This window comes from Helianthus annuus, chromosome 10 (assembly GCF_002127325.2).
Source record: "Helianthus annuus cultivar XRQ/B chromosome 10, HanXRQr2.0-SUNRISE, whole genome shotgun sequence".
NCBI classification, from domain to species: Eukaryota; Viridiplantae; Streptophyta; class Magnoliopsida; order Asterales; family Asteraceae; genus Helianthus; species Helianthus annuus.
The window spans coordinates 72903542-72912394 of NC_035442.2; the positions used below are offsets into that span (position 1 = coordinate 72903542).

General features: G+C 36.7%; 1 long non-coding RNA gene across 1 annotated transcript; it reads left to right on the top strand.

Moving 5' to 3' along the window:
- The first annotated feature begins 4660 nt into the window (after positions 1-4660).
- Positions 4661-7797, top strand: LOC110884631. The gene is made up of 2 exons (XR_002561389.2): positions 4661-4795; positions 6234-7797. It is a non-coding gene; the product is annotated as an uncharacterized LOC110884631 (long non-coding RNA).
- Positions 7798-8853: the final 1056 nt, after the last annotated feature.

Sequence of the window (8853 nt, forward strand, 5' to 3'; positions counted from 1 at the left end):
GGTCTCTGAGTGTAGATCATTTCATATTTGAACATGAAGAACTGAATCAGAAGATAAATGGGTTAAAATGTGTCGTGAACAGCTGCTGCGCAGAAAGTTGCTGCACATTTTTAGTATAAATATTACGTAAAATTAGTTGTATTGTTATGCACACTTGTATGAATCATGAACTACTGATTTTAATAAATTATTAGTAAGTTATTTGATTGTTTTAAGTGTCTAAAACACTTACCAACTAGTTTATGCATATAATTGCACCAACGGGTCGAAACGGGTTGTTGATAGAAAATAGTAGTATGGATGTGTAAAAACCAAGGTGTTAAGAAATGGTATGAAATGTTTAACGTATGAAACAAGTTGCCTAACTTAGAAAATGTTATCATTCTAAGTATGGAATTTTGAAAGAATAATGAACATGATGTAAATACATAATTGTGCATGCTAGAAGCTCATGTATGACTTTTGTGATGATGGAATGATAAATTGTTAGATTGATTAGCATTGTAGTATTATGATACATGTTGAACTCGTTAAGCGATTGACACGTGAATAGAAGTGTGATTAGTGATGCGTATGATTATGTATACTAACTATTGAATGGATGTAATGGAATGAGATAATAGGAACGTGTCAAGGAGAGCTCAAGCATAGGAGGATAACGGGTCAAGATAAGGCAAGGTGACAAATACACTTATTGGAGTACTCAAGGTAAGTGATTCCGATTTCACTTCTTAGCTTGTTTAAATAAGGTAGTGTTCTAGATAATTGGGTATGTTACGAACTCAATATGGATTTGGTTGAATGAAAACGATGGTTCTCGCTAAGTAGATCGAATGGGTCAAACAAAGTCTTATTGTCATAACATAATGAAGTATAAGTAAGTTTCGAACCTCTTTTCAGTATTTAGAAAGATTTGTTAATTTGGTCATATGTTGCGAATAGTGAGATTTGTAAGAACGTAAGATCAAATGAAGTTCTAAGTTTAGTTTTGTGGTGATGGGTCAAAAATGTTAACTAAGTCGGAAAGTGTGTAATAAAGATCAAACGGGTCAAAACTAGGAAACAGGGTAAGGTGAGGTTTCGGCCATTAAGGCATGGGGAAAGTATTGGTATGATTTGGGACCTTGAAAGGATGTTACCATACGTTTGGAACGTTCGTGGTGCAAGTATAATCGATCCCGATAGCCAAAAAGTAGAAATTAGCGTCTGGGATGCAGAAGGGGCGTCGGACCGTCGGCGACGGTGCTTGGGTGGTTTTGTGCTTACGACGTCCTAATTTCCTGTCTACAGACTTCTTTCCCGACGGACAAAATTAGTGGGCGTCGCGACGGTGCCTCCGTTTCCTGCTTTCTGTTTTCGCCATGTAGCGCTCTCGGTTGAACTCATTTCCATCCGGGTGCTCCGTAAAGACTCCGTAAGCCTTGTTAGGCATAAGAAAGCACTAACCTTATTAAAATAGATAGCTATGCACTCAAGTTCATGTAAAAGTGCGGATCTTGTAAATAATTAAATGGTGAAAGGAAATGTGTTAGAACAGTTTATATGGATAAAATGATAAAACTTGTTCATAAGAATGCTTACTTGTGAATTATTACGTATGTTTATAATACAATAGTAGGAGGTGGTTAAGGAAATATGACTTTAATTGCACGTGTTATATGTATTTTGGCATACAAGAACATGTACGATACACATAGGTATGAGTACATAATTGTAAGTATATTTGAATATATGTAGGGATGTAAACGTGTACGGTTGTAAGTATGTACGTGTGTATGTACGTGCGAATGCATAATTTAGATGTATTGAGAATTAACGTTACTAACGACACACTTGAGTTTAGAATATAATGCAGGAATGAGAATGACGGATCCTTATGAAGTTGAAGCTGAACTCGGAACGAGAGATTTCAAGAGAATAGTCGAATGCTATACGAAAGTTAATTGTGTGAGACTAGTGTCGTATGAGGTTGTCAATGTCTAATGATTTAGTTGTATGTGATGTTCACAGGTACCACATGGATTCCTTCTTCTACTAACGAAGCTGAGCGGACGTAGATCGAGTCAAGAGCAAGGGTTGTACGGAAAGAACGGTCAAATAGTTCGAAATATGTATTGCTTTGAAGCGTCAATACAATGTGAATATTGTAAAACCCTTCTAGTAAATGTTTAATAAATTGCATCTGAACTTTTATGTTAGAAATATGTTTATTAAAGAAAGAAATTTTAAGGCTCGTATTTCCGCTGCGTCGATTTAAAAATATTACGTGTTAGGGTCTTACAAGTTGGTATCAGAGCCATGGTTTGAGGGAAATCAAGTACGAGGAGGTAAGTACTTGAACTCAAACCCGTGTGCTCTGTGAATAGTGACCGTACAATCCGAGACTCGATCAAGACAGAAAGGTAAAACTTGATACAAGTAAGTATATGTGTAATGATACTAATAATGATGGATGTATTAAGGTGAACATGCATGGACAACGAGGATGTTACACAGTCGCGGACTAGCAAGGAAGTGAAGGCAAGTAATAAAGCAAGCATTGAATCTCAGGTACACGAAGTTTGAAAAAAAAATTGTATGTACCGATAGGTAGTATATTTTAAGGATTCGAATAAAGCCTTAGAAGGATTTAAATAAATGATTCACGAATTGAAGATGGTTTTCCCGGATATAAGAAGGTGATTCCCATGATGACTCGAGGCTAGTATGTTGATTGCGCACCTAGCCAGTGCGCAAGAAGCATAGGAAGCTCGAGAAAACATGAGAATTATCCCACTTATGCCTGGTCAAACTAGTGAAAGTAGGGTCCAACGATTCTTAAAAGATTGGACCAAATGTAAGAAAGAAAGACAAAAATGAAAAGTTTAAGAATGAGATGGAATGTGATTCAGACTTAAGAAAGAAGGGTAGGTACACCACTAGAAATAGAACGCAGAATGTCGCGATGCATGAAATAGAATATGGAATGAAGTATTGGGACGCAACACCTGAAGTTTAATGTAAAAGACTGATGCTAAAACATATCATAAGAAATAAAATGGTAAATGATACGATGAAAGAATGAAAGATATGAATGTAATGCGCCAATGCTTGAATCCGCGAGAAGGATTCAAGGAAAGAAAGGCATGAATGCAATGTTTGAATCCGCGAGACGGATTCAAAGAACGAAAGATATGAATGCAATGCTTGAATCCGCGAGACGGATTCAAGGAAAGAAAGGCATGAATGAAATGTTTGAATCTGCCAGACGGATTCAAAGAATGAAAAATGTGAATGCAATATTTGAACCCGCAAGACGGATTCAAAACATAGAAGGTACGAAAGGTATGAATAATGTGTTCGAATCCGCGAAACGGAATTAAGATATAAAGACAAAACTAATCTACATAAGAAGAAGTCGATAGTTTGACCATGTTTGAGTCAAACAAGTCATATAAGTAAATGTAAAGCAAATGAACAAAAGAATGATAGGAATGAAAATATCCGAACGTGTAAGTAATTATGGACCAAACAAGTAAATATTCCTTAAGTGATATGATTCAAAATATGTTTAAACTTTCATAAACATATGAATATATTTATGCAAATGCATTGCATGCAAGAATGGTCGAAGGGATAAATGGGTCATACGGGCCAGATGGCGATCGCCATTTGAACTCGGTAGTAAATGTTTTGATATGTTAAGTTTTGTACTCATAGGTGAGCTCGACGAATGGACACGCAATGCCACCAAACGGGAAGGAATGATCATCGTAAGATAAAGATAACGAACCAATGGAATCTACTTCCGTTAGGTATGTGTAAAAAGGGTTGTAACTTTAATAGGAGGTTATGACTCGACTAGAGATGGGTGTGGCATAAACGCATAAGCTAACCTCTTCTATGGATATGAAAGTAATTAGTAGGAACATTAGTGATGGAATGTTGTGGTTCGCATATGGTGAACGAAATAAAATAATAAATACCTAAAGGCAATAACGACCCCGAAACGAATTTTGGTAATATGTGTATTTACACGGTTTAAAATTACCATGTGCCAACAAAAGTACTCAGCAAGAATGCCAATCACAGAATACCGAAGTAAACTCACGATAGGTACCCCTGTGGCTAATGTTAGGATGAAATAACTTGTATGGTACATGTGTGAGATGGAAATTATTTGATTCACTATGATTGGTAATGTATGAAAGTCTGATGCTTTATTAAGAAGGCAAGAAGAAGACCTATACGAATGGCTATGCATGAATATTACCTCTCTAACGAGTTACAAGTGTTTTCGTGTTACAGTAAGCATTTTGAATGAACTAATTTAAAAGTAAGGATAGAATTGGTCTAATAGGAACGAGAAAGGTTTCGGGGACGAAACCTTCTTTAAGGGGGGTAGACTTGTAACGCCCCAAAACTCGAATGCTCACATTCGTCATATGAGTAACGCCCTAAAACCTTGAATGTTTATATTTGTCATATGTTCCAAATGATAAAACATGAAATAAAATGACTAGGCTATTTAGCCTAGTTAAATTATTTAGTCAAAACAAGTAATGAATGAGTTTGGTGGCAATTGTGAGGATGTGACAAAATAGAGGGGCTAAACTTGGAAAAATTGAGTTTAAGTTTTACATAATCTAGAAAACTCAGTATTGTGTGTGTATGTTGGAGGTGTATGTCGACACCCACAAAGGAAAAAGAAAAAACCCTCAAATTCAGCCCCTTTAAGTCTAAATTGAAGATGGATTCAAGTTGAGATTGATGCATGAACCCGATTTCTTGATGATCTAGTACTCACAATCATGTGGTAAGTTAAATTTTGTGTTCTAGTGATTGTTGATGAAAAGGGGTTAGAATGAATCCGTGAATTGGATTGAAATTGGAATGAATACTTGTTAATACTATTGTGTTTAAGTTGATTTATGGTAGAATTTTGAGTTATCTTGATGATTTAGGATGAAACCCATGTGCATGAGTATGAAGATGATTATGATGAATATGTAGATGTGAAATTGTATTATGTTGATGCATAAGATGTTATATGATAAACAAGATGTAGAATTAATGACAATATGATTTCATTTGAATGTAATGGTTCATGAGATGAATTTGGGAAGAACATGCTTAAACCACTTGTACACTATGCTTGGAAAGTAGTTCGCACACCAAGTGTTTGATGAAATGCCTAGTATAGGTTAGTATGTGTTATCATTTGTATGGAATGCTAATTAAATAGTAATGAAGGTGATCATGTATTATAAGTATGAAAAGTGCTTAGTTATGATGTTGTGTACAAAATGACATGCTACGTGTATCGAGTAACAAAGCTGATTAGAATTAAAATTTGTTGCGCAACAATTTTGCAAAAATCATATAAAATCATAGGAAGGACCTGTGAGGTCGAGACTTATATGCTCAAAAAGCTATTTAAACATACTACGTTTTGTGTTTGAACATGTTTGATGAATTCGGATGTTAAACAGGCCAAAACAGTGCCCAAAGTCGGCAATACTATTTTGACAGCAAGCTGTTTGGAAGCATTTCAGCTTCTGTGCTGATTTTGTAAAAATCATATAAAATCATAGGAACGTCCGATTGTTACGATCTTTATATGCTTAGAAAGGTCTCTGAGTGTAGATCATTTCATATTTGAACATGAAGAACTGAATCAGAAGATAAATGGGTTAAAATGTGTCGTGAACAGCTGCTGCGCAGAAAGTTGCTGCACATTTTTAGTATAAATATTACGTAAAATTAGTTGTATTGTTATGCACACTTGTATGAATCATGAACTACTGATTTTAATAAATTATTAGTAAGTTATTTGATTGTTTTAAGTGTCTAAAACACTTACCAACTAGTTTATGCATATAATTGCACCAACGGGTCGAAACGGGTTGTTGATAGAAAATAGTAGTATGGATGTGTAAAAACCAAGGTGTTAAGAAATGGTATGAAATGTTTAACGTATGAAACAAGTTGCCTAACTTAGAAAATGTTATCATTCTAAGTATGGAATTTTGAAAGAATAATGAACATGATGTAAATACATAATTGTGCATGCTAGAAGCTCATGTATGACTTTTGTGATGATGGAATGATAAATTGTTAGATTGATTAGCATTGTAGTATTATGATAGATGTTGAACTCGTTAAGCGATTGACACGTGAATAGAAGTGTGATTAGTGATGCGTATGATTATGTATACTAACTATTGAATGGATGTAATGGAATGAGATAATAGGAACGTGTCAAGGAGAGCTCAAGCATAGGAGGATAACGGGTCAAGATAAGGCAAGGTGACAAATACACTTATTGGAGTACTCAAGGTAAGTGATTCCGATTTCACTTCTTAGCTTGTTTAAATAAGGTAGTGTTCTAGATAATTGGGTATGTTACGAACTCAATATGGATTTGGTTGAATGAAAACGATGGTTCTCGCTAAGTAGATCGAATGGGTCAAACAAAGTCTTATTGTCATAACATAATGAAGTATAAGTAAGTTTCGAACCTCTTTTCAGTATTTAGAAAGATTTGTTAATTTGGTCATATGTTGCGAATAGTGAGATTTGTAAGAACGTAAGATCAAATGAAGTTCTAAGTTTAGTTTTGTGGTGATGGGTCAAAAATGTTAACTAAGTCGGAAAGTGTGTAATAAAGATCAAACGGGTCAAAACTAGGAAACAGGGTAAGGTGAGGTTTCGGCCATTAAGGCATGGGGAAAGTATTGGTATGATTTGGGACCTTGAAAGGATGTTACCATACGTTTGGAACGTTCGTGGTGCAAGTATAATCGATCCCGATAGCCAAAAAGTAGAAATTAGCGTCTGGGATGCAGAAGGGGCGTCGGACCGTCGGCGACGGTGCTTGGGTGGTTTTGTGCTTACGACGTCCTAATTTCCTGTCTACAGACTTCTTTCCCGACGGACAAAATTAGTGGGCGTCGCGACGGTGCCTCCGTTTCCTGCTTTCTGTTTTCGCCATGTAGCGCTCTCGGTTGAACTCATTTCCATCCGGGTGCTCCGTAAAGACTCCGTAAGCCTTGTTAGGCATAAGAAAGCACTAACCTTATTAAAATAGATAGCTATGCACTCAAGTTCATGTAAAAGTGCGGATCTTGTAAATAATTAAATGGTGAAAGGAAATGTGTTAGAACAGTTTATATGGATAAAATGATAAAACTTGTTCATAAGAATGCTTACTTGTGAATTATTACGTATGTTTATAATACAATAGTAGGAGGTGGTTAAGGGAATATGACTTTAATTGCACGTGTTATATGTAGTTTGGCATACAAGAACATGTACGATACACATAGGTATGAATACATGATTGTAAGTATATTTGAATATATGTAGGGATGTAAACGTGTACGGTTGTAAGTATGTACATGTGTATGTACGTGCGAATGCATAATTTAGATGTATTGAGAATTAACGTTACTAACGACACACTTGAGTTTAGAATATAATGCAGGCATGAGAATGACGGATCCTTATGAAGTTGAAGCTGAACTCGAAACGAGAGATTTCAAGAGAATAGTCGAATGCTATACGGAAGTTAATTGTGTGAGACTAGTGTCGTATGAGGTTGTCAATGTCTAATGATTTAGTTGTATGTGATGTTCACAGGTACCACATGGATTCCTTCTTCTACTAACGAAGCTGAGCGGACGTAGATCGAGTCAAGAGCAAGGGTTGTACGGAAAGAACGGTCAAATAGTTCGAAATATGTATTGCTTTGAAGCGTCAATACAATGTGAATATTGTAAAACCCTTCCAGTAAATGTTTAATAAATTGCATCTGAACTTTTATGTTAGAAATATGTTTATTAAAGAAAGAAATTTTAAGGCTCGTATTTCCACTGCGTCGATTTAAAAATATTACGTGTTAGGGTCTTACAACTTTCCACGCTTCCCGAAGCGTGCCACACCCTTCCAGGGTGATACCTTCAACAAAACCATATCACCTACCTCAAACTCTAGAGGTTTCCTTCTTCGATCCGCATAACACTTTTGACGATCACGAGTCGCCTTGATGCGATCCCGGATCTGTGCAATCTTATCTGTGGTTTCCTGGACCATATCAGGACCAACCAATTGTCTATCACCTGCATCAGACCAACAAAGCGGTGATCTGCACTTGCGTCCATATAAAGCTTCGAATGGCACGGCACCAATACTGGTGTGGTAGCTGTTGTTGTATGAAAATTCGACCAATGGCAAATGCTTATCCCAGCTACCGCCCAAATCCATAACACATGCTCTCAGCATGTCTTCCAAAGTCTGTATCATCCGTTCGCTTTGCCCGTCGGTCTGCGGGTGAAATGCGGTGCTCAGATTCAATTATGAGCCAAAAGCTTCTTGGAAGGATTGCCAAATCCTTGATACGAACCTTCCGTCTCTATCAGAGATGATTGAGAGAGGTACTCCATGGCGCGTAACGATTTCCCTCATGTAAATTTCAGCCAACTTGCTCGTATTATCCTTTTCTCTGATAGGTAAGAAATGCGCAGATTTCGCTAATCGGTCCACTATTACCCAAATAGTGTCGTGACCTCTCGGTGTTCTTGGCAACTTTGTAATAAAATCCATGGAGATTTGTTCCCATTTCCACTTGGGAATCTCAGGTTGTTGCAGAAGTCCTGAAGGCTTCTGGTATTCTGCTTTCACCTTAGCGCACGTTAGACACTTGCTCACATAAACAGCAACATCGCCTTTCATCCTAGGCCACCAGTAATAATCCTTAAGATCTTGGTACATCTTATCCGCTCCTGGGTGGATAGAGTACCGCGATTTGTGAGCTTCATCGAAAATAACTTTCCGTAAACCTCCAAACAAAGGAACACAAATCCTTTTCTCAAA